Below are 22939 nucleotides of genomic sequence, written 5' to 3' on the forward strand. Positions count from 1 at the left end.
GAATGATAGAGCACTGAATGAGCCCTGAAGAAGGGCTCATGCCCGAAACATCGATTCTCCAGCTCCTTGGATGCTGCCTGACCTGCTGCGCTTTTCCAGCAACACATTTTCAGCTCTGATCTCCAGCATCTGCAGTCCTCACTTTCTCCTAGAAGATTTTGTTATCACATGCCTAACAACAGATTCTAGCATCCCCCTAGTACTCATGTCAAGCTCATGGCCTGCAGTTCCCTGTTGTCTTTAGCACCTATATTACATTTTTAAAATGCCAATTAATGAGAACTGTTCTAGAATCTAAATTAATGAATTAGATAAGGATTAGTGCTGAAATTAGTGCTGAAATATTTGCTTTTACTACCATGCCACACTTCAATTACATTGTGAAAACCTAACTGGAGCTATTGATAAAACAGATAAGATGAGGAAGGTCAATCAGCATATAATACCTCATCCATTCAGAAAACTCTTGCAATCCCATTAATATCTTAAAATTATTGTCAAGAGCACAGTGTTGGAAAAGCACAGCATGTCAGGCAGCATCCGAGGAGCAGAAGAATCGATGTTTCGGGCAAAAGCCCTTTGCTCGAAACATTGATTCTCCAGTTCCTTGGATGCTGCCTGACCTGCTGTGTTTTTCCAGGAGCACATTCTCAACTCTGATCTCCAGCATCTGCAGTCCTCACTTTCTCGTACCTTAAAATTATTCCAGAGCTCTTGTTTCCACCTCTCATACTAAAAATCTTTTATCCATGAAATGAAATCTTGACATCTGTCTGTCCTAAATCTAACTCTTGCCTTTGTAGGGGATATCTATATTGTACTAAACAGCCAGGTTCAAACCAATATGGAAAAGGCAAGTCTGTAGTAGCATTGCTTAAAATGGTTGTAGTCACATATACTGTACAATTTCAGTGTTCTAGACCAGTGCACAACTGGTATAAGATGCTGTGTGGGTTTGGACGAGATTAGAGAGAAAATGGGTGGTACATAGATGGAGGCATTGGAATACAAGGTGCAGTTTTTTTAAAATCAAGGTATTGAGTAGGAGCCAATGTCGATCAATTAGCATACGAGTAAAGGGTGAATGGGACATGGTGCAAATAAGGACATAGCAAAGTTTTGGATTGCAACAGGCTCACAGAGAATTGAGTGCATGAGAGTCATCAAACCAATAGGTAATGAGGGTTCCAGAGGCAAATGAGCTGAAGTAGGGTGATATTATAGAGGTAGAATGGATGATCTTAGTAATGCTGCCAGTCAAGTAATTTGTGTTCAAACATGATGCCAACATTCAAATAGTCTGAATGGCCTGAATCTAGTAACAGCAAAAAATAACTAAAAGAATTATAAGCTGGGAAAAATTAGGGAAAGAGAGAAAGCTAGTTAAAAATATAAAAACTGATAATAAGAGTGTCTCAATATATTTAATAAAGAAAAAGAATTCATAAAGTGAGCTTTGGTCTTAATTAAAAGTGATTCTGGGATTTAATAATAGAAATTAAGGAGATGGCAGATGAACTAAATAGGCACTTTTCATTGGTCTTCACAGTAAAAGATATAAGTGACACCCCAGAAATAACTGTAAATCTTTTGTTTCATATTAACCTTTGCCAGTTTTGAACTCAAATTCAGAAGTGGTAGTTCCAAGCAACAGACTTGCACAAGATACTTACACATTGTAATTACTTTTCAAAGAAATACAACGAATATGGAAAAGAGGAACTTCGTGATTTGAGGCACAGAAATCTATTTTCCAGTATCAAGTATATTAAGTACAAATCTGGTAAACATATGAACCATGATCTTCCTAATATGCTAAGTTGATTTCAGATAAGCTTCCAAAACATAAACCACATATCAAGAGGCAAGTGCAAATCCTGCTGTAAAGAAAGTTTAATTATCATGCAGGTAGTTTTTAAATAAGAAATACTATATAAATAATTGCCTGAAGTACAAAACTTGAATATTGCTAAAAACAGATACATCTTGTCAAAGCTTTTTGTCATGCATTCATTAGGACAATATTTAAGAAATACCAAAGTAAAGGGAAACCAGTATTTACACTGTATAGGGTGACAGTGCTGATTGGTTAGCAAATGGATGCTGATCGACAGAGGTGATGCCATGGAGAAAGCATTGGTTAATGATGCCTGACCGTTAACAGCAAAGCTTTGTTGAAATATTAATCCTGGTAGCTTGATATCATTAGCTGAAAATGTGTTGCTGGAAAAGCGCAGCAGGTCAGGCAGCATCCAAGGAACAGGAGAATCGACGTTTCGGGCATAAGGAATGAGGAGGGTGTGCCAAGCAGGCTAAGATAAAAGGTGGGGAGGGACATTGGAAATGCGATAGGTGGAAGAAGGTTAAGGTGAGGGTGATAGACCAGAGTGGGGGTGGGGGCGGAGAGGTCAGGAAGAAGATTGCAGGTTAGGAAGGTGGTGCTGAGTTCGAGGGTTGGGACTGAGGATCAGTGCTCTGAAAACTAGTACTGTACTTCCAAACAAACCTGTTGGACCATAACCTGGTGTTGTGTGACTTTTAACTTGTCCATCCCAGTCCAACACTGGCACTCCCACGTCTGTCAAGCTATAACCTCCGCCACCTCGATGGACAAAGGCAGCTGGTGGATTGGTGCACTGTCACCTGCAAGTTCTCCTGAAGTCACAAAACAGGCTTTGACTGTTACTTTACTAAAGCTCAGAGGGCTCTCCACCAATGGTATTGAGAAAACACTTTCAGAACATGGGGTTGCTGCACCTCAAAAGCTCAATGTTTTTTTGGATACAAATTGTCATCTATATAACATTATCTCAGAATAGTGTTTTGGACTCCAACTTGGCATCCACAGTTTGCTGTGAAAAATTGCAATGAGGGCAGAGCCTAAAAATGATCCTAGTTTCTATTGCCAGCTTGGATCGGGCAACTCTGTTTCCCCACTCATGTTACAAGAAATTTGGTGAAAGATGTGGAAAATCATGTCTCAAGAACTTAATGAGTTTTTGAAGAAGTAACGAAGAGGATTGATGAGGGCAGAGCAGTGGACGTGATTGATATGGACTTCAGTAAGGTGTTCGACAAGGTTCCTCATGGGAGACTGATTAGCAAGGTTAGATCTCATAGAATACAGGGAGAACCAGCTATTTGAAGACAGAACTGGCTGGAAGGTAGAAGACAGAGGGTGGTGGTGGAGGGTTGCTTTTCAGACTGGAGGCCTGTGAGCAGTGGTGTGCCACAAGGATTGGTGTTGGGTCCACTGCTCTTCTCCATTTACATAAGAGGTGTGGTTAGTAAATTTCCAGACGACACCAAAATTGGAGCTGGGATGGGCAGCAAAGAAGGTTACCTCAGTGTTACCCAAACTGTGGTTACATCAGAGTAGTGCAATGGGATCTTGATCAGATGGGATAATGGGCTGAGGAGTGGCAGATGGAGTTTAACTTAGAAAAATACGAAGTGCTACATTTTGGAAAGGCAAATCAGAGCAGGACTAATGCACTTAACGGTAAGATTCTGGGGAATGTTGCTGACCAAAGAGACCTTGGAGTGCAGGTTCATAGATCAAAAAAGATTTACAAGGATATTGCCAGAGTTGGAGGTTTGAGCTATAGGATGTAGCTGGATAGGCTGGACTGTTTTCACTAGGGTGTCAGAGGCTGAGGAGTGACCTTATAGAGGTTTATAAAATCATGAGGGGCATGGATAGGATAAATAGACAAGGCCTTTTCCCTGGGTTGGGGGAGTTCAGAACTAGAGGACATAGGTTTAGGGTGAGAGGCAAAAAATTTAAAAGGGACCCAAGGGGCAACTTCTTCACACAGAGGGTGGTGCATGTATGGAATGAGCTGCGAGAGGAAGTGGTGGAGGCTGGTACAATTACAACATTTAAGAGGCATCTGGATGGGTATATGAAGGATATGGGCCAATTACTGGCAAATGGACTAGATTAGGCTGGCATATCTGGTCAACATGGATGAGTTGGACTGAAGGGTCTGTTTCTTTATGACTCTAAGACTACTGTTTTTGCCAGTGGTTAAATATGGCTTGGTTTTCATATGTTTTGACTGGCTGGAAATGAGGACTTAGAGTGTACTAGTTAGGCTGTTAATGTTTCCTTCCTTATTTCCAAAAGAGATTCTACAAAAGCCAATAGAGATGCATAATATCTTAAAATAAACAAAAGTATGTTGTAGCTTGGGAAAATCTATTCTAATGGGTTTATTTCTCATTTTAGTTATTTTTCTTTGTGGCATGAGATATATTACAATAAAATTACTCCTGATATGTTCTCATTACTATATTATTTGCATGGTGGTCATGTAGCACAGTGACAGTGACCCTAACCCTGGGCCAGAAGATCCAAGTTCGAGTCCCATGCTGGATTTGTTGGCCATGGAAAACACCTTTATAATTTTGCCTACCAAGTTGTTTGTTGACCTAAACATCCTTCCAAAGTGCTTAATTAAAAGCAGGAGAGGCTTCTGATCAGTCAACCTGCAGAAGTCAATGGCAAACTGCTACAGAACTTTGCCCATAAGCTCAGAAACGCTTCCCATCAGCTATTTCTCCTATCCGTATTTGTTCAGTGGTACAATATACGATCTGAACCTTAATGTTCAAGAGTCCAAAAGAGTCTCTTTTTTTGGAACTACTGCCTTTCAAATCGTTGACCTTACAATTAGGCTATTTTTTGCTGCAATTCAATATAAATTACCATATTCCAGTAAATAGTGAGTCATATCCATATATGTACATGCATATATATATATATAAATCACTATTTGCAGGTCATCAGGGAAAGGAAACCAATACAATGCAAGTTGCATAATAACTCATTAATCATAAGTAACTTAGTCATGTTTATTTTCAATGAGTAAGATTCTTTTTCCAACTGCTGAAATGTGAATGCAGGGCTGAGTAATCATTTCACATACTTAACTTAGCAATCACATAACCAGAATTTCAGTTTAACATGCCTAAAAAATTTGCTGTCTGAGTGAATCAGTCCACTGATTGACACTCTAACAATTGTTTTCTTTGAACCCATCTTACTTCAGAGTTAGCAAAGAGCAATCACAAAGCACTACAGACACTGGAAATCTGAAACAATAGCAGAAAAATATGAAAACAGGAAATACTTAGCAGGTGTGTCACCGTCTGTATAGAAAGAAGCCAGGATTATCTATTCTGGCGAAAGACCTTTGATCAGATATTATGTGGAATCTTACTCATTTTAAAAATGATTGCTGGTCCTTGACCCCACATTTGCTGGCCGGGGTCATGGCGGGGGTTGGTTTATCATGGAGGCGTCACTGCTCTAGGGAGACCTTGTCACGCATTTCCATTTTTCAAAAAGAAATGTCATCACTGTTGCCAGGCAAACCCTTCACATGGCCTCTGGCTGTAAATACTTCACTAGCCCCTGCAGCTACAATAGAGAGAATATGGGGGTAGGATTCATACTCTTGTTCTGCCACTGCCAAACTACCTCCTGCCTAGCTTTGGCCTTAATGGGAATCTCCTCTGCCCCCTGGGACATCCTTCCAATACCACAAAGGGAGCATATATGGTGAAATCAAGAGCTAGCCACCACTGCCAGATTGCTATCCCTTGCTGTTTCCAAAGTGACTACTGCATGTTCACCCAGGAATGCACTTGTTTACAGAAAGCATTAGGGAAAAGCAATTCCCATCATAGTAAAGTATTAGAGTCATACAGCATGGAAACAGACCCTTTGGTCCAATTAGTCCATGCCGACCATATTCCCAAACTAAAATAGTCCCACCTGCCTGCACGTATCCCTCCAAACCTTTCCTATTTATGTACCTAGCCAAGTGACTTCTAAACGTTGTAACTGTACCTGCATCCACCACTGTCTATTCCACAAACCATTCTCTATGTAAAAAAAGGTTGCCCTCATGTCTTTTTAAAATCTTTCTCTTCTCACCTTAAAAATATACCCCCTAGTTTTGTACTCCCCCATCTCAGGAAAAAGCCCTTTGTCATTTACCTTATCTATGTCCCTCATGATTTTATATACCTCAATAAGGTCACCTCTCAACCTCCTACACTCCAGTGAAAAGAGTTCCAGTCTTTACAGTCTATTTTTATATCTCAAGCCCTCCAGTCCTGGCAACATCCTGGTCAATCTTTGCTGAACCCTCTCCAGTTTAATAATATGCTTCCGAAAGCAGGGTGACCAGAATTGCATACAGTACCTCAGAAGAGGCCTCAACAACATCTTGTACAACCTCAACATGACACCCCAGCTCCTATCCTCAAAGGTCTGAGCAATGAAGGCAAGTGTGCTAAATGCCTTCTTAACCACCCTGTCTACCTGTGATGCAAATTTCAAAAAGTTATGTACTTGAACCCTTATGTCTCTCTGCTCTACAACAATACCCAGAGCCCTACCATTAATTGCATAAGTCCTGCCCTAATTTGTTTTCCCAAAATGCAACACCTCACACTTATCCAAATTAAACCATCTGCCACTCCTCAGCCATTGACCTAATTACCAAGAGCTCTTTGTAATCTTAGATAACCTCCTTCACTGCTCACTATACCATTTATATTCTCATTTATATAAATGACCAATAAAAGTGGACCCAGGACAGATATCTGTGGAACACCATTAGTCACAGGCCTCTAATCTGAAAAATAATCCTCCACCACCACCCTCTGCCTGCTACCATGAAGCTAATTTTGTATCCAATTAGCAAGGTCACCTTGAATCCCAAGAAAGCTAACTTTACTAATTAGTCTACAATGCAGAACATTGTCAAAGGCCTTGCTAAAGCCCAAGTTAGTAATGTCCACTGCTCTGCCCTCATCACTCTTTTTAGTTACTTCATTAAAAAACTCAGTTTTGTGAGCCAGGATTTTCCTCAAAACTATGCTGGCTATTCCTAATCAATCGTTGCCTCTCTAAATGCATGTAAATCCTATCTTAATGATTTTTGAGAAGATTTGTAGCTCAGGTTGATGATAAGTATGTAAGTTAGCTCGCTGAACTGGAAGGTTTGTTTTCAGATGTATCGTCACCATTCTAGGTAACATCATCAGTGAGAGTCTCTGATGAAGCACTGATGGTATGTCCCGCCTCTCTATTTATAGGTCTTAGTTTCTTAAGGGGGTGATGACATTTTGGGTTCTTTTTTCAAAGGAAGGTAGATAGGATCTAAATTGATGTGTTTATTGATGGAGTTCTGGTTAGAATGCCATACCTCTAAGAATTATCAAGCATGTCTTTGTTTCGCCTGTGCCAAGATGTGTGTATGTTGTCCCAGTCAAAGTGGCGTCCTTTTTTGTCTGTATGTATGGAAACTAGTAATAGTGGGTTATGTAACCAGAATTCCATCAATAAACACATTAATTTAGACCCTACATTCAGACCTACATCCAGAACCTCAACCTGAACTACAAATCTTCTCAAAGTCTTGCTCTCTTGCTCCTAATGTATTCATAGAATCTTTTTGAGTTATCTTTAACCTTATCTGCCAAAGCTATCTCATATCTCATCTTTGCCTTTCTCATTTCCTTCTTAAGAATGCCCCTACACCCTTTATACGCTTCAAGAGATTCATTTGATCCCAGTTGTCTACATCTATTGTATGATTTTTATTTATTCGTGACTAGAATTTTATTCATTGATTGTTCCCTAATCTTACCAACCTTGCCTTTCACTCTAACAGGATGGTGTTTCAGGGAAATTTCAAATCCCATCTGTGAAATTCTTCAATTTGAATAATTATTCTCTCCATTTCCCAGAACTGTTAAATTCTTAGCTGCTTCTCTCTCCACAGATGCTGCCAAACCTGCAGTTCCATTCCTTCTAAAGGCCTGTAATGTGGAAATCTCAATTTATTTTTCTGCAGCATCTGAGCAGCAGCTTTTGTTTCTAGTAGTTTGGCAACATGATCCTTTGTGGTTTTAATGAGAATCCCAGCTGCAGAAGCAGAGCAGAATTCTGATACGCAGCATTTGAAGTGAAAAAGATGTTTCAGCAAGTACTTGAGAACATGAGCAAAATCTGAGTCTTTTGACTAAATATGAACTTTCCTTAGCAATTTGGGATAAATAAATAGTATTGCAGCATCCAACATAGTTTTCCATTGGCTGAATGTCAACAAACGTGGCGAGGATGTACTAATAAAGATAATAAAGAGAAAAATGTAAATGCTGACACAGCATGACAAAAATAAAAACTGGTGAAGCAGGCCATTCAGCCCATTAAGTCTACACTGACCCTCCAAAGAGCATCCCACTTCGACCCATGCCCCCGCCCCCAGCTGTATAACACTGCATTTCCAGTGACTAACCAACATAGCCTGCACATCCCTGGCCACTATGGGCAATTTAGCATGGCCAATCCACTAACCTGCACATTTTTGGATTGTGAGAGGAAACTGGAGCACCCAAAGGAAACCCACACAAAGATAGAGAAAATGTGCAAACTCCACACACAGTCAGCTGAGGGTGGAATCGAAGCAAGTCTCTGGAGCTGTGAGACAGCAGTGTTAACCACTGTGCCACCCCGACTGAACCACTGTGCGCCCCTAATCGTTTTAAGACCTGCATGATCTGGAGCTGACAATTACCCAATATAAAAAACATAATGTATATGAAAGAGCTTACACTCATATAGTATTCTATCACATCTCTCAGAAATGTCCCAGAATCCTTCACACGGTGAATGTCTTTAAGTACAATCACTTCTTTTAAAAATTGCAAAAATATTACATGCAGCAAGTCCACACAAATAATATTGAAAAGATCAACAAATTGATCCACTTTTGATAATAATGAAGAGGTTAATGCTGATGAGGACATGGTTATCACATCCTGGGAGTGATCTTCAAGTAGTGTCATACAATGTCCTATTTTTAGCTAAACATGCAAGCAGAGCCTGCATTTAACAACTTATCCAAAGATTATGCATTTTTGTGTGGTTTGGAATATTAACCTCCACAAATGTCAAATGTGAATGTTTACCTTAAGTGAACTAAACTGAATGGATAGGATGATCAGCATGTGCGGTTTCAGTGTCGCTACAACAGCAACTCTGGCAAACAATGTGGAAATTTGCACAGGCACGTGATGTATGCAAAAAAACAAGACAGATCCAAGCTGGCCAATACCAGTCTACTTGCAGTCATCAGTAAGGAAATGAAAAGGATAATCAAGAGAGCAATCAGGCTTAACAATAACCTGCTGACTGGTATACAGTCTGGGTTCTGCCAAGGCCAATCAGCACTTGACACAAACATGGGGCAAAAAGATAAATTCCAGAGGAAAGGTGAGAGTGAATGCTCTTGACACCAAGGGTGTGTTCAACCAAATGTGGCATCAAGAAGCCCTAACAATACGACAGTCATCTGGAATCAGTCCCTTCCATAGACTCCAGTCTGTACTGGATTACTGCTCCAGTGGCCTCAGCACCATGCACTGAAATTCCTAATTCCTAATTCCCCCAATGCTTACACCTCTCTCCCCTCCTTAAACTATCTCCTTAAAAATGTACTCTTTATTGTCCAGCTTTTTAGTATGACTTTTTTGGGTTTGACATATACATTATTTGATTTTTGCCTCTGTATCATGTTTTTAAATACTTTTATAAATGCAAGTCATTGTAATTTCTATTATTTTGAAGTAATATCCTTTTGCCTTGAAAATATCTTAACATTGAAAACAAACCCTTCATATGTATTCTGAAACATTTAGTGGAAATGATTTTAAATTGTCACTTATTCATTTCTCACCCAGGTGGCTGGTGACCAGCAGAGGAAAATCAAGAGTCAACTTTGGCTATACCTTTTGAGGTTGATGATCCTCTGATAGAATTGTCCCCCAAAGTGGAAATGGGCAAGAAGCACAAATGGTTATTTTCAGCAGGAAGCTTTTAAAATTAGGATCCTCTGCCATTGTAGGACACCAATATTAATTCCAATTCTCCACATTCTCTCATTTATAACAGATCCAAACAGTGGTCTTTGAAGAGTCAATTATAAATAAAAGTTACCTTCCCACTAAGATGTCTTTTTATCTTTACTGATTTCTTCTAATCTCAATTCTTAATGTTGCTTGCCCTAAGAACTACTATGATAAAGTAATCACTTAATACATTGTCTGCTTTCTCAAAGCCTTTCCATTATCTGTAAGACACAAGTCAGAAAGATCATGCCATATTATCATTTGCCCGGAGGAATGCAGCTTGAACAATGATAAAGAAACTTGACAACATCCAGGGAACAGCAGCTTTCTTCATCACAATATATTCATCATTTTGAACATGCATTGTTTCCAACACCAGCATGTCCTGGCACAAATAGGTTCAATGGTTAAGAGAGGTGAAAGTGAGCACAGCAGATGCTGGAGTTTAGAGTAGAGAGTGTGGTGCTGGAAAAGCTCAGCAGGTTAGGCAGCATCCGAAGAGCAGGAGAATCGACATTTCTGGCAAAGGCCCTTCATTAGATCCTGAAACAATGATTTTCCTGCTTCTCAGATGCTGCCTGACCCACTGTGCTTTTCCAGTACCACACTCTTGACTCAGTGGATAAGATACACCTGCAACTACGTACCGAGTCTTCTTCAATACTACTTTCCAAATCTACAATCCCTAGTCACCTCGATGATTTATAGATCTCGACACAATGGAATACAAGCATCCTAAAGTTCCCCTAGAAGTCAATTTATTGCCTTTTTTTATCATTGCTGGGTCAAAAAACTGAAGCACCTTGCCTAACAGTACAGCATTTGATGTATCTACATGACATGGACTGCAGAGTTCAAGATGGTGCCATCTCCATCTTCTCAAGTACAGTTCAGGATGGGCAATAAATGCTGATTTTTCCATGGATCTCCATATCCAATGAACAAAAAAAAAGCAATCCTCTTGGGACTGACATAATCACAGGTCAGTGAGTGACCTAGTGAGCTTGCTATCTTCATGGCTCAGCTACTCACTGGACAAAGAGGTATCGAGAAAACTTTGTTAATTATTTACAATTACTGGACATGTCATTAGTAGCTGAAAATCAATTATATGTTCCATCAACAATTTTGGATGCCACTGAAGACAGTATTCAACAGCACAGTTTAGACTGACACCGTATCACCATTTGAAGGTGATCAAGGTCTAAAATTGAAAGTAGAACATTGGGATTGGCAGCACTATATCACTGAAGTTGCCGATAGATTAATGTACTAAAGTTGATCTGCGTTGCTTTCCCCTTTAAGTCATAGCAAGTGTTCCATCATATTTCCCAAACTTTCCAGTCGTGAGCAAAATCATGATTAAAGAGCTTGAACCTGCCGTTCTGATACTGAAAATGTTTTAGCATTTATTGCCAGAGAATTCACTATTATTATTTGGAAACTTTTTGTTATTTAAAAGAATGAATATCATATTAAAGAGAAAATCTCAGTGAGATTAAATTTTCAACATAAAGCAACTTAACACAGAAGAAAAACATTGTTTTAGTTATTCCACTTTCAGAATTCCCCTACTGTACATAAGGCTGTGCCAACATTTATTTGTCCCCTTCAAAGCCTGGTACTTTCCAAGGGAAATTCAAACATGTTCTTGATAAATCGTGACTCTGATATTATTTAAACACAACAAACCGTTAGACAAAAAAATCATTGATTTTTTAAAATTATTCTGCCAGAATTTGGGTGGTAATGTTGGGACAACCCTTCCAAAGATAAACAATGATGTCATGCTAGGGAGAATCTTTAACTATAAAACTGGAATTGTGATGGTCATTAATTTTGCAGTCATGTCTGCAGGAGGTTCTGTAAAGAAATGTGGTTCATTTTGAAGCAGAGAGCCACCAGCTAATGGTAGTCAGTGCCAGACCTACTTGGATAGCAATGAAAGAAAGGATAGGAACTCTCTAAGGTATTCAAGCAAATGTGTATAGCCAAAGAAAAGATTTGCTTTTGTGAGAAATGTTGCAAAGCCAAGGACAATTCAAATCCCTTATATTCATTTATCATCCTGTTGTATTAGTACATTTTCGTAAGATCATTACTGGGTTTTGGTGAGGTATTGCAAATTGCATTTGTATTTACAGTATGTCAGTTGGGCCATTGAGTCTACTCTGGCATTCAATACGTTTGTAACAGATCTGATACTCCTCAACTCCGTTTTCCTACATTCTCTGCATAACCCTCAATTTCCAATTGCCTTTACAGCTTTGAAGTCACATGACACCAGGTTATACTCCCAATAGGTTTACGTGAAATCACAAGCTTTCGGAGTGCTGCTTCTTCATCATCACCTGATAATGAAGGAGCAGCGCTTCGAAAAGTTGTGATTTTAAATGAACCTGTAGGAGTATAACCTGGTGTGGTGTGACTTCTGACCCTGTCTACCACAGTTAAACACTGACACCTCCACATCATGTCCTTTCCAGGTTAGAGTTGAGTGCTGATGGGATTGCAGTCCAATGTTAGAACAAGGGATGTTTATGATTGAATAGCTTGCTGATAATGAAGGAGCAGCGCTTCGAAAGGTTGTGATTTTAAATGAACCTGTAGGAGTATAACCTGGTGTGGTGTTACTTCTGACCCTGTCTACCACAGTTCAACACTGACACCTCCACATCATGTCCTTTCCAGGTTAGAGTTGAGTGCTGATGGGATTGCAGTCCAATGTTAGAACAAGGGATGTTTATGATTGAATAGCTTGCCAATAGTCACTAACCAGTCAGACACATGAATATTAAATGCTTGGTAAAGCATAAGAAGTCACTTCACTTCTAACCGTTCCTGTCAGTGACTCCCTCCTTCTCTGCAGTGTGCTCAGTGCAGATTTTGCAGATACGTTCAGCGTAGAAAATCAGTGAGTTAATGTGAACTTTATTATTATATGCACTTTTCTCCCTGTAAAAAATCATTGAAAAGTTAGATCTTGTTGAATGATGTGTAACTGAGTTATTTTAACAGCATACTAATTACAGAAAACAAGATCTTTATCCTTAAAACCTAATCTTAGAAGCCTGGAGTATTATTCCCATCTATCAATGATCAAAACTCCACAGATTTGTTTCAAAATTTAAGATATTCTACATCTATCCAATGTGTCTGTTCCAATCTTCCACTTGAATGACCATCTTCCTTCCCACCTATCTGCTCCACCTTCCCACCGACGTATCACTATCACTTCCAACCTTCATCAACCTATCATCTGCTTTTCCCTTCACTCTCCCCCCCCCCAACCCCCTCACACATTTATCTCTCAACCCCTTCTCTGTCCCCAGTCCTGACGAAGAGTCCTGCCTAAAACATCGACTCTCTTGTTCCTCGGATGCTGCCTGACCCGCTGAGCCTTCTCTAGTGCAACATTTCATCAACTCTGCTTAGCCTACTGGCTGACATCACTGTTCCAGGCTACCAGAGATCTCCTTTTGATTTTATAGTTCTATGTTGGCAATAGAATACAATTGAATCAATAGTGGAAATGGACATGAGAACCTAGTTTTCTTGGAGATCAAGTCCTTTTAATTTCTGATTAAAATCAGAACTTGTGTGTGCAATGGAAAATATGAATCAGTGTCCTTAATGACGACTTATGAAATTTATGATGATCTTTTTAAGCCTCTCTAGATAAAACTGAATATATTTCAATAGGTTATGAATTTCTGTCGAAGAAGCCGGAAGTCTGATCGCTTAGAATGTAGTTGTTAGGAGGACAGTGAAGTGATTTTGAATCACTGGTGATGGTATTAGAGTCTAGGAAAGTCACAGAATGTAAGAACACTGAGTCATAGAGTCATACAGCACAGAACAGACCCTTTAGTCCAACGCGTCCATGCTGACCAAGTTTCCTAAACTTAACTAGTCCCATTTGATCAGACAAGTGTATACAAGTGAAGTGCGGGAAAGGGGGTCTATTAAGAGTGGGAAAAGTTGCAAGAACAACACTGAGGACATTCTGAGGGTGGAAATGCATATTAATCCATCTTGTGGCCTGAATCAACATTGTGCAGACAGCAGATCCCTAATTACATGGCTGGAACGAGAAAGTCAAATCACCCTATCACTACCATTATCATAAAATACTAAAGTTAGTCACATGGTTGACAAAAGAACACGAGAGAATGGGGTGAGAATATTTTTCTGTGGTAAGTAGAATGCACAACTTAAAAGTATAGTGGAAGCAATCAAAATAATAACTTTCAAAAGAAAGTTGGACTTTTATCTGAAAAGGGAAATAATTGCAGAGCAATGTGGAAGGAAAAGAATGTGAGACCTAATTGCTTGTTTTCTCAAAATGTCATAATGTACCAAGTGACCTCCTTCATTGATTTTAGAATCAGGGACACGAATACCAGGTATCTCTGACACTGTACAGAACAGCCAACAGGCTTGTTGCAGGCATCTGTACATGGCTAGCCAAGAGAAAAATTGTACGGTTGTCCCTCTCCACTTTTATTTACATGAATTTAAGAAAAAGATGGATGGATCCCTTTTCAACTGACATTTCAAAAAAAAGCTTATGCTCCAGAATTTGTTACAGCCTAGCCAAATGTTTCCACTACAGTTATAATACTGGCATCTATCCAGCATTGTAGAAAATGGTAAAGACATTACCTGTACACAAAATATGGGACAAATCCAATCCAGCCAATTACACACCATCACTCGATGCTTGATCACCAGTAATGTGATAGAACGTGTTCTATCAAGTTCTGTCAAGCAGTACTCGCTAGACAAACAGGAGGCTGGAAGAACACAGCAAGCCAGACAGCATCAGGAGTTGGTGACCACTGCAGATGCTAGAGATCAGAATCAAGAGTGTGGTGCTGGAAAAGCACAGCAAGTCAGGCAGCATCCGAGGATCAGGAGAATCGATGTTTCGGGCATAAGCCCTTCATCAGGAATGTTTCAGACTGAAACATTGGCTTCTCCACCTCCTGATGCTGCCTGGCTTGCTGTGTTCTTCCAGCCTCCTGCTTGTCAACCCTGGATTCCAGCATCTACCATTTCTTTTTGCCTATAACCAAGCAATACTTGCTAAGCATTAATCTGGTTCTGCCAGGGTCACTCACTTGCTGCTGAACACATTACAGCCTTGGTTCAAACACGGATGAAAGAGATGAATTCCAGTGGTGAGGTAAGCATGACTGCCCTTGGCATCAAGGGCACATCTATCTGTGTGTGCATCACAGAACTCTAGCAAGGCTGAAGTCAATGGGAATCAAGGATCATACTTACTGCTGGTTTGCTGAGTGGAATTATATCTGGCACAAAGGAAGATGTTTTGAATTGTTGGAGGTCAGTCACTTTTTCTCCAGGACAGCTCTGCAGGAGTTCCTCAGGGTAGTGCCCTCGGCCAAAACATTTTCAGCTGCTTCATCAATGAACTTCCTTCCATCATAAGATCAGAATGAGGATATTTGTCCATGATTACACAATGTTCAACTCGATTTGCTAATCCTCAGATACTGAAGAGCAAAGAACAGGACAGCATCCAGGTCTGGGCTGAAAAGTCACACGTAATATTTATGTCACACAATTACCTGGTAATAACATCTCCACATAGAGGGAATCTAACCATCACCCCTTGATATTCAATGGCATTACCATCACTGTATTTCTCACTGTCAACATCCTGGGAGTTGTCATTGACTAGACACTCAGCTGGACTAGGCATATGAATATTCTGGACACAAGTGTAAGAGACTAGAAATCTTGCAATAGGTAACTCACCTTCTGGCTCCCCAAAGTCTGTTCACCATTTACAGGCACAGGTCTGGAGGATGAGGGATAAACTCTCCACTTGCCTGAAAGAATGCAACTCCAAAGCAACTCAAGAAGCTCGACACTATCCACTACAAAGCAGCCACTTAATTGATACCCCATCTACAAACATTCACTGTCTCCACCCCGACACTCAATATCAACAGTGTGTACCACCTACAATTCACCAAGGCTCCTTTGACAGCACCTTCCAATCCCAACTCTACTATTTAGAAGAACACGGTCAGCAGACCCATGGGAAAACAACTTCCTACAAGTTCCACTTCGAGCCACTCACCATCTTTTCTTGGACACATATTGCTATTTCTTCATTGTTACGGGATCAAAATCCTGGAACATCTATCCTTAATGGCATAATATACCAACCTAACACTACTAACATGAGATTGCCTACAACTTGTGAACCTTGGAAATTATATAGGATCTCCACCAGAGAAATAGACCATCCAGCTCAGTTTTGCTGTTTTTCTCACATTCAAAATGTATCTTTTCTCACATTAGATCAGATCGCCCCCACTGGAGGATTAAACATCGTCAATAAATAAGGTATACTACTAACAGGAAGGATAAACACCATAAATCAAGCAACAGGAATCTAAACCTAGCGATGGTAATAAACCCATCAGTTAAAACCTGAAGCCACCCATGCAGAAACATTTGCAAAGTACAAATAATTAGAATGCAATAAACAAGATGGAGCAGAAAATCATACCTTTTATGGTGACAAACACTGAGGAATTCTTCCATTCCATGGGTGGAAAGGCAATTTTGGTGAATCGTAAATCAGGATCACAAATATTGGGCTGAACCATCCACCACTGAAAAGAAAACATTCTTACAGAAGGCAAATGCAATTGTAGACAGACACAATGAGCCATTTAACTTGTCCAAAATGTAAATTGAATCACAGCAGACGGATAGCTGCATGCTCTAAGGTGGCTTGCCACAGTTATTAGGACAAAGGTAAGATGACCAATAATGAAGTTTGTCGAAGTTGTTGGAATATAACAACCAGGTGTGGAGTGGTATGCTATAGAAATGCATCATTTCCATACAAAAGTAGTTAATTCTGGTGCAGTGCTGTTCCTGTACTGTTCTGCTGCCCACATACTTCTGTCAAAATTAGCAAATCTTCCATAAGATCAATTAAGGTCAGTCAACTAAGTGATCAGTTTTAAACAGTGCTTCCAAACCGTGCAAATCACCTGATTCACCAGAGATAGAGTACAGATGTCAGAAACCAGCATAAGGAAAGGCTACCAATTTTCTTCCCCTTCAGTCTCATCAGCGGGAGTCCTTCCCATTTTCTACTTGAAAGATGTAGCAAGGACAAGACTGCTGCTGAAGGCGTGCAGCCACACCATAGGATGCCTCCAAATTGAAATTGAATCTAAGTGCACTCTATAATGGCCAGTTGCACAGGGATGTACAATGTCATTTGAGATATTTCAATTTGGCTGTGAGATGACTGATGTTCTCATGTTTAGTGTGTGCTAATGCATCAGGAACAAATTAGAAGGCAAGACCAATAAAAACACAATACTGTTGGCCCTGGCCTTCTGAGAGAGTTGGCTTTCTCACTTTCTCAATACAAACTCTCAACAAATACAGCTAGAATTCAAAGTCAAGTGTGGTTTCCTCAATCTGAGTGAAGGAATTAGACAGCTATGGATCATCACCATTGAGTATGAGGGCAGCTATGCTGCAGCTTTACAGATCTTTAGTTAGGCCACACTTGGAATATTACATACAGTTCCCATCATCATGCCACCAGAAGGATGTGGGGTCTTTGGAGAGGGTACAGAAAAGATTTAACAGAATGTCACCTGGTATGTGGGATTTTAGCTATAAGGAAAGATTGGACTGACTGGGTTTGTTTTCATTGGAATGCAGGAGGTTGAAGGGTGACCTGATAGAATTTTATAAGATTTTGAATGGCAGGCATAGATTAGAAAGCATGAGGCTTTTTCCCAGAGTGGAGGGGTCAGTTACCAGTGGGCACAGGTTTAATCTGCAAAGGGGGATGTTTAAAAGAGATGTGCGAGGCAAGTTTTTCACACAAAGATTGGTGAGTGCCTGGAACACGCTGCCAGAGGAAGTGGTGGAAGCAAGCACACAGCAGCATTCAAGAAACACCTGGACGAATACATGATTAGGAAGGGAATAGAGGGATGTGGATCCTGGAACTGAAAACACATTTAATATGGAAGGGCAAAATGTGTTGACGCAGACTTGAAGGACCAAAGGGTCTGTTCCTGTGCTGTACTGTTCTTTGTTTTGCACTGTTCCATTTTATTCTGAACCATGATTGCACTGCAAATAGGAACAAATCTTAATTTTGGTAACCAGATGAGGCACCTGTTATTCCTTCCTTATGGCGTCAATTGAATTCAACACCAGATGTGCAGTAAAACGGCAAACAATTTGCAATGTGGCAATTTTGACAGAAACAGGAATCTGTAGCAACATCCTGTGAAGAAGTTTCCAGATGAGAATTTGATGTCTCAATTTTACAGGAATTTCTGAGCTGCAAGTTCAGTCATTGAATTTTAATGAATGGACTCATCATAAAGAACAAATAAATGAATAAAATTGAAACTACAATGCAATGGTTTCAGTTTGAATTCTGGCTAAAGGTCGCTGGTCTAAAAGATTAACTCTTTTTTCTCTTTGCAAATGTTCCTGAATTCAGGTGAGTGTTTCCAACACTTTCTGTTTTCTGTTTGCAATAGTTTGTCTTTGCTCCAGCTTTGGATTGCAAATTTTAGAGCATTTGTGGGTGTTATGATAATGTGATTTGAGGTATTGGAGGGCAGATGAGGCATTTACCCTGGCAGAGTGGAGAAGGACATTGACCCTGTTCCTCCAGTACTCTGCCTTCAAAGAGGGGCACCAAGACTGACTTCCCCTGAGTGCCGTGTCTGGGGCAAATATCAGCAACCACGCAAGACAGTCATGGATTGGCATTGCTTGTCTGGGTGCACAAAAGCTTGTAAAATATTATACAGGTGCAAGTGACAGTGGCCAATCCCAGGGTGTCAGCTGAGTGGCGAATTGTTCTGGAACAGCGCATGGTAAAATCGGGTGGAAATTGGACATGGGAGATGCCATGGGGATTAATGCAGTGAACTCAATAAGATATGGCAAGAAAATGCATGAGACCTCATGGCGGTAAACCCTCCAAAAAAACCTGACACAATTTGGACATAGCCAGAAAAAAATTAACTTCATGTTTCTATCTACATAACACTTGTTGCAATATTGCACGTACCTATGATCAGGCATGCATTTAAGAGAACTAATGAATTATATTCATATGATGTCATATCATGTGATATTCTGGTACTAGCCCAGCCTTGGATTACAGCTGCTATACTTTGTAATCCATCAGATCGTCACAAAATCAATTAGTTTGTTAAGCGTTAGGATCCTTACCATATTGATGTCTGTGATCAAGTTGTAATATACATAGTTGCTTTGTGAATAAACCTCCTGATACTTGTTCTCAGTAAGTGCCCCAGTTTAGTGTATATATTACCAGAGTTAACATAATTCCAGAGATCACATTTCCCCTTAGAGATATCATCTGAAATCACAAATCAAGTTCCATATGGAGACAGACATTATACTTCTTTATGTCACCAACATCTTCTCAGAGACTTTAAATGTTTAATTTGTTACTTTGCTTTTCTGTCATCCAAAACACCATGAGACATAGGAGCAGAATTGGGTGATTTGGCCCATTGAGCCTGTTCTGCCATTCGATCATGGTTGATATGTGTGTCAACCCCATTCTCCTGCCTTCTCCCCATAACCTTTGATCCCCTTACTAATCAAAAACCATCAGTCGCTGTCTTGGCAATGAGTTCCACAGATTCACCACCCTCATCTCAGTTCTAAAGATCGTCCCTTCACTCTGAGGCTGTACCTCAAGTCCTAGTCTTTTCTACTAGTAGAAACATTTCCTCCATGTCCACTCTATCCAGGCCTCTCAGTATTCTGAGATCCCTCCTCATCCTTCTAAAGCTATGGGAAAGTCAGAGTCAGAAGGTCATTGAGTACAGATCCAGAGGCCGCAACCACTCCTCATATGACAAGCCCTTCATTCCCAGGATCATTCTTGTAAATTCCTTTTGATTCTCCTCTAATGCCAGCACATCAAGGGCCCAAACTACTCACAATATTCCAAATGTAGTCTGACTACAGCCTTTTACAGCCTCAGCAGTATGTCCCTGTTCTTATATTCTCGCCCTTTCAAAATGAATGCTAACATTAAATTTACTTTCCTACTGCCAACTGAACCAATATGTTAACCTTAAGGGAATGCTGAACTAGAACTCCTAAGACTCTTTGTGCTTGAGATTAATGAACTCTTTCCTGGACGAACAGATGTTTTCTTTAATTGAACATTGGAAAAACTGAAGTCATTGTCTTTTTTTTATTAGATTCCCTACGTGTGGAAACAGGCCCTTCGGCCCAACAAGTCCACACTGACCCTCCGAAGAGTAAATCACCCAGTCCCATTTCCCTCTCACTAATGATTAGTTTCCCTTTCACTAATGATTCTTCTGACAGAAAATTCATTTTAACATTTTCATCCCCAGTATAGTCTTAAGCGAATTAAGACAGTCTGCATCTCTAGTCTTTTTAAAGTTGAATTTTTGATCACAAGTTTGCCCACAACTCTTCTGTAAAATTTCCTGACTCTGACCTTCCCATAGCTTATCTACTGCTGAATCCCTCATTCATGATCTTATAACCTATGGACTGTTACGGCAGAAAGATAGATAGCTAAATCAAATCAGCTTTGCTATCTTGTATTTGGAACACAGTAACATTAAAGCATTCAATGTCATTCAAAATTGACCTCAATGAACATTTTGAATAGTTAGAACCAGATGTTCTAAATAACCAATACTATACACCAGGTTTATAGCTTAAACAAACGTTTAAGAATTTATTAATAATGCAGTAGTTTTAGCGAAGCAAAATTAAACCACAAAATAATCAAATTAATGTCTCCGATGCAAGTACTCATTTAATTCTAACACCACTCACAAAAAGACAGACAGACAAACAGACACAGTTAAGGGATAAAACAGAAGAAAAGAGATATAACTGGGCAGTTCACTTAAGTGGACTCCATGATCTGTAACATTACAGGCACATGGGATTGTATTTTGCTTGGCTTCTGAAGACACCAATGCATTCAAAGACCTTCTAGTAAATGAATTGCCAGAGGAAGTGATGGGTGCAGGTACAACTACACCATTTAAAAGACATTTGTATAAGTAAATGCTTGCAGGGATGTGGGCCAAATGCAGACAAATGGGACTAGTTTAGTTTGGGAGCATGGTCGATGTGGACTAGTTGGACCACAGTGTCTGTTTCTATATTGTAAAACTCTAAACTCTGAGGAATATTCTCTTAATACTTTTAACTAAGACTCTATTCTCCAAATTTCCAGTAAGTTGAAAATGGGAACACAACCAGAGAATAATCAGACCTCCATCCTTTCACAGCCACAATCATTCTGACCTAAACACAATTCAAAAATCGGTTTCTCTTTGTTGTTTCCCAATTAGTTCTTTCACTTGTTTCTTCCCACTACTCCCTGACTTGATGGCAGTTTTTTGATATCTGAAAGCATAGAGTTATGGTGAGGGTGGGAAAAGAAGGCAAGAGATGTGTACTTACCCCATCTACAACTTGTAAATCAAAGGAAATTGCAATCAAGTAAGAGAGATGGTACAGTTTCTGGAATTGGATGGTTTGAGTTATAAGGAGTTTGGTAGGCTAGAAGTTTTTTCACTGTCGTTTAGGAGGTTGAGGGGTGACCTTATAAAGGTTTATAAATTCATGAGGGACATAGATAAGGTGAATAACAAAGGTCTTTTCCCTAAGGTATGCAGAGTTCAAAACTGGAGGTCATATTTTTAAGGTGAGAGGAGAAGGATTTAAAAGGGACAACTTTTATGGGCAACTTTTTCACATAGAGGGAGGTTTGCATGTGGAATTAACTGCCAGAGGAAGTGGTAGATGCAGGTACAGTTATAACATTTAAAAGATATTTGGACAGGTACATGAATAGGAAAGTTTTACAGGGATACACGCCAGATGAGGGCAAATGGGACTAATTTAAGTATGTAAGTTAGCTCACTGAGGTGGAAAGTTTGCTTTCAGATGTTTCATTACCATAACTAGGTAACATCATCAGTGAGAGTCTATGGTGAAACGATGGTGGTATGTCCCTCCTCTCTATTTATAGGTCTTGGTTTCTTAAAGTGAGTAATGTCATTTCCGATTCTTTTCTCCAAGGGAAGGTAGATGAGATCTAAGTTGATGTGTTTGTTGATGGAGTTCTGCTTGGAATATCATGCCTCTAAGAATTATTGTGTGCGTCTTTGCTTCGCCTGTTCGAGGAAGTGTGTGTTGTTCTGGTCAAAGTAGCTCCTTCTATGTCTGTATGTATGGAAACTAGTCCACAAGCCCACCAACACACTTCAACAGTGACTAATGAACCTAAAGGATCCATTAGATGTTACCAGCAAATCTAACAAGCATTTACAAAATACTAAGCAAGAACTGTAAAAAACACTAAATTGGACAAACAAGCAGGAAACTAGCCACCAAAGGACATGACCCACTATCACTAGTTTCCATATATACAGACAAAGAAGGACACCACTTTGACTGGGACTTTGCACCAAGTTTGAAATGATTATTGGTTTTGCCATCTTACCTCATTGGCAACATTGTATAACTGCTCATGTTTGATTGATTGTTCTCATATATCGTTAGTAATTTATCTGATGTTAATGCACCAACTTTGCTTGCTGTTGATTGATACTTATGCCTCCTCCGACTTACAATTTGTCGGAATTCTACACACAAGAATCTTAGTCATTTGCGAGTGTGACTCAAAACGTGCAAGAAGTAAGCCTTGCACTAAAGTACAATCGAAATGTCAATTAGACTCAAGGAACCAAATTCCCTCAATCAACTGCCAAGCTTTTAAAATACCTCGAATGAGGTTTCGGCAACATACCTTGGAAAAGCAAACAAATTTCCCTTAACCTTGCAAGTCGGAGGATCGGTGAGCATGAAGAGGATATCGTGAAATGGGGAGCTCCAGGCTACAGAACTGGTCTTAATTCTGACAGATGGGCAAGAA

This window comes from Chiloscyllium plagiosum, chromosome 4 (genome assembly GCF_004010195.1).
Source record: "Chiloscyllium plagiosum isolate BGI_BamShark_2017 chromosome 4, ASM401019v2, whole genome shotgun sequence".
NCBI lineage: Eukaryota > Metazoa > Chordata > Chondrichthyes > Orectolobiformes > Hemiscylliidae > Chiloscyllium > Chiloscyllium plagiosum.